Raw genomic sequence first — 10,394 nt, 5'->3', positions numbered from 1 at the left:
AAAAAAAAGAAAAAAGAGGGAAGGGACATCTTTCTAAATCTTCATTCTCCTTCTCTCTGGTTTACCTTGGATGCAGCACATTACAGATAATAGCTGCTTTGTATCGCTGTCAAGGAGAATAGACGCAAGCCCTTGTCTCATACTTGCATAGCAAATGACAGCATATAGCCCACAAAGAGTTGAAATACTCTTCATTCTCCACCCTCAACTTGACCAAGAGCCTGAAAGGACTTACAGCTTTCCCCTTTTGACCCATGCCCCTCATTTTCTCTCATCTATTGTTGCCAAATATGCAGCTGAAATTAATGGCACCGCTTCACCTGCCACATGTCAAACTTAATTTTACTTTAAATCAGTCTTAATTATTCTATTGAAGTTTATAGTTTTAATGGAAAGACATTGCTTGCTTAAACTATAACATTTATTACAAAAGGCCAAGAGAGATTTAAAGTCACGTTGTCTTTCCAAAGTGGACAGCTTTAACGAGATGATATCACAGACCATGCCTGCTAAAAAGGTGAGTTTTCTGGACCCAGTATGTCTGCTCCCACTGCCATTTGTACCCATAGCAGCTATGCAAAATAGGCCTCCCCAAAAAGTAAAGAACAAATTAAACCTGGAGACAGACTTCAATGCCGGTACTGATTTCTCCATTTGCACAGGGCATTCTAGCACTAACATGTTGTATACTTATCCTTCCCATTAAATGTTTTCAAGGAAAAGAGAGAATAAGGGCAATTCCAGGAATGTGGCTGCCATTTGATAGGCTGACAAATCAGGTTGATGACCAATACTGATCAGTACGAAATGCCTCAGTTCTCAGGACGATTTAATGGTGCTCGCTGCACTGTAGCTGCCTCCATCTCCCATTGGTGCCACTCATTTACTTGCAGGTGAAACATAAAACTCAGGGCTATTAAAGAGCCCACACTTTTTCCAGGAAGGAGGGTGTTAGGTCTGCATTAGATCCTGGCGCTAATCCAGAGCCTGTAATCACACCTTGCCAACTGTACCGAAAATTTCCCCTATGAGTTCCTTTGGCAACACCCCATTTTACAGAGCTAAGTCTGTGCAGACTGACAGCAGCCTTTCAGTCCAGCTGCATTTCAGTCATAGGAAAATAACCCCCCGGGCGCAATTTATTAAGCACTCCGGGACATCTCTGGCAGTTTTGATTAGTGGTTAGAACACAGGAAAGAGCATCAGGATTCAATATTTGGTTATTTGATAATTCAAGTGAAGTATTTATATATTTTTTGTGTGCACTGGTTTACCTGCCTGTGAAATAAGTAACATTTTGCTAAAAATATATATAGTCCATAGCTAATACTTATAACATGCATAAATTATGCCAAACTGGAGTATAAGCCTCCCCAAATTCACTCCACCACCCTAAAAGCCAGCTACCTCAAAGATAAGCATCAGATGAAGGTTTATGCATGCATTGTTTCTTCTTTTTTCTTTCTTTCTTCCTTCTGTGGGCTTCCACTCAGAAAACAGATGGTCTCTCCTTACTGACATTTTCTTACAGTTTTTAAATGATGCTGCTGTAGGGGAGAGCTGAAATTTTCAATCTAGAGCTGCTCAGTCTCAATCTAGGTTCATAATTAACAGTAGCTAAGTGGAGTTTAATAAGGGCAGCCAACTAACTTTATTTTTTCCCAGCACAGTCACAGCAAGGCCATAACGAATGTGCATCATCATGTTTCCCCTGGCCATGACTCCCTGGAATATTTAGTGTTTACCTTTTGTGATAATTAAAGGAAGGGAAATGAAGCCTAAAGGAAGATGGAGTGAAACCCAATATTCCTTAATATTCTCTTGTTTCTTTAAGTGATGGCTTTTGCCAAAGGAGGGCCTCTGCCTCTTATCATCAGCCAGGTCCTGACCTGAGGGCCATGGATCTAGCTGTAACTTGACCCTGGGACCAGGTGTGTGCCCGCAGGTCATGGGGCTGACAAAAAAAAAATAATAATATATTAATCCAGGCAGTGCAAACAAGCCCTCACTAAACATGTTACTGCCTTTAACTCTTTCAAGACTTTCTCAGTTACAAGTGCTGGAGAAGCCTTCTCTGTGGATGGCTAACTATGGGCACTCACAACCCAGCTTGGTGCCAACGTACCTGGTCCCTCTGCACAGTCACCACTTGCAGAGATAATCATAGGTGTGAGCATATATAGATCTGGTCTTTTGCTTGGTCAAGTGAATTTACCTTGTCTGGTGACAAGCAGGGCCAAGAGAACTTGTGAGCTCCAGGCACAGAATCATAGAATCATTAAGGTTGGAAAGACCTCTAAGACCATTCTTGTCCAACTGTCGACCCATCAGCACCATGCTTGCTAAATCATGTCCCTCAGTGCCACATCTACACATTTCCAGAACACCTCCAGGGATGGTGACTCCACCACCTCCCTGGGCAGCTTGTGCCAGTGCATCACCACTCTTTCTGAGAAGAAATTTTTCCTAACACCCAACCCAGACCTCTCCTGGAACAACTTAAGGCCATTACCTCTTGCCCTATCAGACACATCTACTTCCTTCCTCTGCTTTCACAAAGCTGTTGTTGAATTGCAGGGATGTTGCAGAGACTGACTGTGGGATGGGTGACATGCTGCAGGCTCTGGAGACTTGGATGTACATCCAAGCTGCCAATTTGCCTCATGAAGAAATGTAGTTTTCAGGAAAGCTTCACATCCGCCACAAGTGCTGAGCTATTAGACACATGGTATAATTGGTCTGAAGGAAATTCCCAGCTATCCTTTGCAAAAAAGCAAGATTGATATAAACCTGGGCTAAAAAACATGTGTGCACACGAGCTATAGTCTAAGCATATGGCTGCCCTCAATTCTCCAAGATTTTGAGTGTGGTTTACCCATAGCTACTCTTTTCTTTCCAACAAAAAAGCACAATATATGCAGTATATACTTTTTACTTGCCTGCTCCTTTTTCTTTCTCTTCTCTCCCCTCCCCCCAGCCTTCAGCATATTCCCAGGTCGTACCTTCAAGGCACTGTCTTCAGCTGAAACGTCTACAGACTTTTATGGGGGCTCATGTCATCACAAGTGTCCCGGTGCACGGGCTTTTAGGCAGACTTCTCAAACTATGAATTAAAAAGCAAAGAAACTGACAGCACTGTGAACTACCTGTGAAAAATCATACCTGGGTTTATGAAGCTATTATGTCTTCAAGGACATTCGGCAGCAGTTCTCGAGGAGATGGTGTTACAGGGGAAAAAAAAGGCTTTTTCAACATCACTAGCTACTGTGTAGCTCTGGTACAAAATGAATGCCACTAAGTAATAAGTAGCTCACATTGTTATGAGCACAGAGAGTGATCCAAAATCCATTGAATAGGAGAATTTTTTTGTGTTATCAGTGGTCTGTAGTTGGGGTCTTCAGATAGAAAATCTCACTGATGTCCCATTTGCATTGTAACAGTCTCATAACAATTTGTGCCCTAAAATCATTACCAAAAGCCATTAATAACATGAATACATGAGAACTTCAGCTCTTTCCAAAGGGGCTTAGCCCCCCTTCTCTTCTTGAATCACACATGTTTAAAGAAATCAAAGCTTTTCCCTTTTCTTTTGCTGATCATAGAGATTAAAAAAAAAAACACGGCCAGCATCAAATGCTTTCTTTCTCCCTTCCCCCTTTCTTTTCTTTCTTGCGCTTGAAAAATAAAAATAAAAAATAGCCAAATCCATTTTAATGATACTTTATACAAACCATTTTTCCAGACTGAAATTACGGACATCACTATGTTCCACCCCCTCACAAACTTTTATGGCTGACTTATAAAGTCCCAAAGAAGGAGATGCATAAAATTCAAGCAGACCATGGATACCAAAAAACATATTTGGGAGCTTAGGCAGGGGTTCCCACGAGACAGCTAGTAAGTAATTGAGCAGCTACCCTTCAGCATAGAGATATCAGAAAGAAGCAGATACCTGGTTGCTCAGGTAAGGCCCAATGCAAATATTCATTTCAAGGAGATGGAGTTTGGTGTTAAAATTTGTTTTGCTGGGGAGTTGTAACTAGATGATCTGTGAGGTCCTTTCCAACACAAGCAATTCTATGGTTCTCTCACTAGCACTAGCACAACTAACAAAAGTTTTATCTGGGTGCTCATGAATCATGAGGGCACAAGACTTGAAGCCAGCTCTGCTTCCAGCTGCTTAGTACAATCTTCCCTCAGACCAAAATTTTGCTCCATGCAATGCTCATTTAGAGTATGTGATGCTAATTGTACCTTAATGCCTGCAAGTGTCCTTCTGATGACTCACACTGGGTTAACAGGCTGTATATTCCAGCTTTAGATCTTAGCAAATGACTGAAAAGAGCGTATAACAAAATGCATTAAAGCATTAAAATCAGCACTCTTCATGCCAGTACATCCTACCTTTTGCACAAGATCCTCACGGTCTGGAAACATTGTATTATACTTTTCATCCCATCTATCTTACAAAGTGAATTTATTAATTCTTTCTATACGAGAAAAATTATTTTTCACATGGCTTTTTCTTTTATTATTATTTTTAAACCACTATTGATTTATTTCAGAAGGGTTAGGGATGATGCCCTAGAAACACTGGAAGTCCAGAAAGCTTTCATTTGCTAGTAGGAGCAGTAGATAAATGGAATATCCAAGTTTAGAGGGAAGATGATTGACTGGGAAATGATTTAATAATAACTGCTCCATATGGAATTCTCCTTTAAAATGTATTATGTTGTGTATATGCCTACAGGTGTGTGAGTATATAAAAATAATATAACACTTTAGGCTTGGCAGCAAGAGATATGCAAGGATAACCCACCTAGGGATCCTCACAAATCATACAGAACAACACTAATGTACATACAGAGGCTAGGAGGTTGTATGGGAACTATTGAGTCACATCCTGAACCACTGATTGAGCATGTGCCAAAAGGATCCAGCCAGCCCTGGGAGCACAGGTGAAGGCAATTCTGCTGTGTGACCAGAAGGAGCAGAGCCTGGCTGCACCTCTCTTAGACTTCATTGAAGGGCCGACTGCCACTGGGGAAGGATCTCTTTCTGGAGATTCTGCCTTGGTGAAGCTTTCTCCTGCAAACCTAGAATCTTTTGATACAGGTGAGCAATCTTCTTCCCTTTATAGCACCTATGGTCCTTCTATCATCACACTTTTGTTGAAACGCCTTTTCCAGTGTATTGATCTGTCCAATTGTTACAGAGGTGATTGCTAAAATGATAGCAGCCTAACAAGTGAAAAGCTCCTTAGCAGCATTCCTAGCTCTTCTGTACCAAGAGAAATTTGGTGATATGAGAGTCTTTTTTTGTGCATTGTCATATGTGATGCTTCCAATCAGCCTCAGAGCACTGAGAACCTCCTGGAGCAGCCAACCCTCCACCCTCCCTCTTGGCAGGCATCTTCAACTCCCAAAATCAATCAATAAATAAAACCACCCCTCACACGTGTTCATGTCTCCCTCTACCCCTCCCTTTTGGGAAGAAGAAGGAGGAGAGGGAAGAAGGAAAAAACAAACAAACAAACAAAAAAAAAACAACACACAAAAGGGAGGAGGAAGGAAAAAGAAAAAAAAAGAAATAAAATGCAGCCTGAAAAGTTAAAATGTTGCAGGTGGAGCAAGAAGAAAAGCAAAGGAAAAAAAAAAAATCTGCTCAGACAGAGAGACAAAACAAGCAACTGCTTAAGGGATTTGGCAGTAAATGGAACTGCCCCCTTCCCCCTCTCTGCTTGAAGCCTGGTTCAGCATGTACTGGTGGTGGATCACAGTACAGCCACACTGAGATGCAGGCAGACACTTCTGTCTCACCAGCTGCTCTGACAATCCATTTTCATAAAGTAACGGGAGGGGAAGCAGATCTGCAAGATGGAGCTCTCGGTCACTGTGCGAAAGCTTCTCCGCACGCCGCCCTGTGCTTCAGGTGTCAGGGCTGTCAGGGAAGTTTGACAAGAGCTTTCCCTAAAGCATACAGCAGCCCCAGCCTTGATGCTTTGTCGTATACCTGCACCCGGGCTTGAAGATACGCAGGGGCAGCTGATTTCACGATGCAATTTTGGAGATTCCTACGGACAACCTGAAGTGCTGAGCTGTGATTGATGACTGGAATACACGTTCTCCCCACTGGGCAGTTAATGAGACAATCTCTCCACGTTTGCTTAGGAAAACACCATCTTAAGAAAAAGAGCTCTGGCTACTTTGGGCATTAATAACGTGTTGTAAATTTTTTTCCCAAAGGAGAGGGTGTTAACCCTCGTAGCCTGCCCAGGATAAGGAAAAATCTGGATGGTTATGTTCTGTCAACTTGTCTGCCTACATATAGAAGAAACTATTGCGTGATACTATGCATTTTTATGCAGTTGCAATGATTCACCGAGCTAAGATATATTTCAAATGGGGGGGGAATAAAAGTGATTCTTTACATTTCGTTTGTACAAGCACCAAAGCTTGTAAAGCACTTTGGAGTCCATCTGGCTGAAATGTGCTATATATAAATGTAAGATTGTTATCACCAAAAACACATTCAGTATGGTGTTTCTCTCACATATTTTTTGTTAATTTCAGTGAACCAGTTATTTTTAATGAATAATTTCCATTGGAAAGCTTGTTTTCCCTGTAACATAAAGCTTTTTGGTTTCAGTCCCTTGTCTGGTTTTCATTAGTTTTGCAATGAATTAGCCAAGAGGGCTTTTCCTCTCAGTTAGGTTGGGAAAGTACCACTGGCATGCATCTGATTTTGTGGGAAAGAGCCTTTTTTCCCCCTTTATTATCTGATTATCAGTTCTGCTTGTATTCCATTGCAGATTCTTGACATCTCAACAATAAGTTGGACTGTGCAGAAGCTCCTATCTGCACATGTGTGCATCCTGCTCATCACTTGTATGCTCACCACCATGTGGTTCCCATCTTTCAGGGTATGTTGCTTTATACCTTGCAACTATATAAATGTCTTTGTGCTTGGAGCTGTTAGAAAGCAAGTAGTCATAAAGAGACTGTTTTTGAGGCTATACTGATATGTAATGGCTTGATTCCTAAATCCCAAGTAATCTTTTTGGAGGGCAGTCCCAGATACACCAGACAAGTTTTGTAGATGCATGTCCAAGCGGTCATCAAACCCTTTACTTGTTATAAAATAACCAAGATAGGATCCATCTCTTTACTTGCAGAATTAAGAGCATACTAAGCAAAAAGTTCCCATCCTATAACAGTCAAACCAGAGAAACTGTTGCGTATCACTTGAGTTTGCCAGAGAAGTACTTGTTTAAACAGCTCTTGACTTAGAGGGAAATCATTCAAATCAGAAGACGTGGTAAAGAAATTAAAACAAATATATATAAATAATATTACATAATGGGTTGCCCCGCATTTTACTTGCACATTAAATGTTTTTTTATAAGCCCCTTTATGACCTCCTCATTTGTGACTTCTGGATCTTGTTATTATTAACTGAGTGGGGAGTATATCTTACTGTATCCCAGATGCAGATCCTTATGAATTCCTTCTTTCACAAACTGTACAGTTTATGTATATGCTTGTGTGTACTTTTTCTCCTAGTAGTTTTTGAAGTAGGCAGAAATCACTCACAATGTAACAGAGCTACATCAGTCCTCTGTGCACCTTCATTTGCACAACATTAGCTTCTGAAGATAGACATAGACCTCCCATACAGAGATGGCAAGTTGTCAGACATGGGCAAAAATCTTTTTGTCTGTGGAAAACACTGCTGTCGTAGAGCTGGAGCTAGAGTCTGGCTAGAATATGATCTGTGCTCCTGCTTCAAACACTCCTACAGCTCTTAAATGACCAGTGTCATAAAACCCAACATGAATTATTGCCTTCCAGCCAACTTAGTATTTTAATCTACAAACTTTTATTACATTGTTCAGCGCTGACGTGAAATACTGGAGAGATTGCCCGGCTGCACAATGTACCCTCTTGTCCCCATCTGCACCAAAGATGCCAGCTGCTATACCCTGACTGAGAGCCCTAAGCGTTTTGCAACTCCAAAAACACAGGCATGCCAAGGTGCACAGGTGGTGCCTTGGTACGGCAGCAATGAAGGACAGGTGCTTCCAGTGGGCTGTTGGAGACTAGTATATCTTGACCTACCTCCACATTTATGTTCTCAAGGACCTTGAGGAAAAGCACATGTACTGGGAGTAGTACCATGATGTAACTGGTGTTTCCACGCCTGGTACAGAGATCTGTGCCTTTATCTAATAAGAGCAGAAAAGAAATATTGATCACAATTTAATTTTTTAGTAAATATAAGCCTGGTAATGCCTTCATAGATCAGAGTCCAAGTCAAAGGAGAAGGGCACTGTTACAAAGCAAGAGCTTTAAGAAGTTATCTTAAAGACAGTTGTCTCTTACATAGAAAAGACAACAATAAGGATCTGAAGGAACATTATCAATAGGAATATTTACAGTTGTAGTAGAGTTGAACTGAACAGCATCTCAGCTGAAGCCTGAGTGGAATTCGGATCTATGAATTTAAGTTAAATTTAGACAAAGCCAATATGCAGGGTTCTCTCTCAGTTCCATCCTGGAACCGTTTTGTAGGGCCTGTTCTAATTACTATTCTACATGAAGCTATAACTGGTTATTTGACTAAATGATGTATCTAAATCCCATTACACTAAGGACTTGGTTTCATTTTCATGGAAATCCATTGAGCAGCTAAATCTTCTCTGATGCAATCAGGAAGAGCTTGCTTTGACATGAGTGGAAATCAGGTCTGGTCCATGTGCTCTATTCTATTCAGACATTGAAAATGGCAAGAGGAAGTGATATTTCAGCCAAAATTCATAATCTGTTTTTCAGACCTTCACAATATTTCAAGCATATCTAATGTTCATCCATATTTTCTGGCTCCTATTTCAATGTTTCAATAAGAAGTGGATTAATGGGTGAGATCTATTTTGCCATGTGTTCTAGTCCCTCTGGGTGACCATTTGTGTATTTGAATGTTAGTAAATGATGAAAAGTTCAGTATCCATGGGAAGGTCATTTAAAAGTCTCAGAAAACAATTTGATATGCAAGAAACAAAAACATGATCCATTTGCCATTTAAATGTGCATCTTTTCACTATGACAATGACCCACAAGCTTGGGGTTTGTAAAGCTTATTCTCTGTCATACAAAGACCATTTTCAGTGCAGTTTCAAGGCTAGAGGAAGGGTTAACCTCTCGGTTGCCCTCCCACGCAGTGTTTTGATCAGTGCCCCAAGCTGCAGGACAGATATCTCTTTGTTTTTTGTCTTTAATATCCAATTCCCCATTCACTCGTGTGGATGATGGGTCTCTACAAAACTCTCTTTGTCTAAAGTAAGAGATGCAGCACTTACTTCACAACTGACTTTAAGTACTTGACTTTTTCTTCCTACTTCAGAAAGCACCTGCTTGACTATCTTGATGACTAACGAGCCTTTCAACTTCCCTGCCACCATTTTTAGATCTGGTCCACTTCATAAGAGACTGAACACCATTGTGGTTACTGCTAAGTTGCATGTGTGAAAAGAAATTGATGGTGTTGATGTAATTGTTAGAGGATGAGTGGATGTCAGGAACTTCTGCAATAACTGGCACATCTATTGGGAAGTCTGAAACATGAGGCTGAGACCATGGGGCCTTATGGAAAGGCAGCTGAAAGCATGATATTCACTCTCATCTCTAATGGGCTGGGTATTGCATGCTGAAAGAACAGAAAGTTAGATTACCATATCTGTACAATGTGCTTGTTGTTGATGATGTTTGATTTTTATTTTATTTTTTTTAGTTTTTCTCTTCTTGTCAGAGGCATGTAAAGACAGTATACAATAACACCAAGTGATCTGGAGACCAGTTTGCATCAACCTTTCAAAGATAGAAGTTTATATAGCAATACCAAACTCAGCAAAGATCAGTACAGAGCATCAAATCAAACTGTGTGTTTGGGCAACCAAACCACATGAGATTTTCGCTTATCTGAGACTGAATTAAACCTTGGACACCCCTGAGATTTTACTGTTGTGTTCTTCCTATGACTTGTTTGCAGGAAAACTCGAACACTGTCAGTTCTGGAGCATAGTTAAGAGATTTGATGGAGCAGAAAATAAGTATAGGGTAGCAAACTTTATAAGTTCAGAAGCAGGCTTTGTTCTTTCTTGTCCGTAGCATCTAAAAGCTTAAGAAATAAACACTTCTATAGCCAACTTGTTTATAAGATTTTGGTTTTGTTTATTCAGTGGATGTGCAAATATGTGATTATAGCAAGAAATAAAAAGAAAGAAATGAGAGTTGATTACAGCCAGTGGTGATGTGACTGGGAAACAGTGGGTGCCCTGTGAGAAAAATATCACAGCAGCCCAGAAATACACAGCAAAGAAAAAAGAAAAAGGAAAAGGA

This window comes from Meleagris gallopavo, chromosome 12, assembly GCF_000146605.3.
Source record: "Meleagris gallopavo isolate NT-WF06-2002-E0010 breed Aviagen turkey brand Nicholas breeding stock chromosome 12, Turkey_5.1, whole genome shotgun sequence".
Classification (NCBI taxonomy): Eukaryota; Metazoa; Chordata; class Aves; order Galliformes; family Phasianidae; genus Meleagris; species Meleagris gallopavo.
This window is presented reverse-complemented; position numbering follows the sequence as displayed.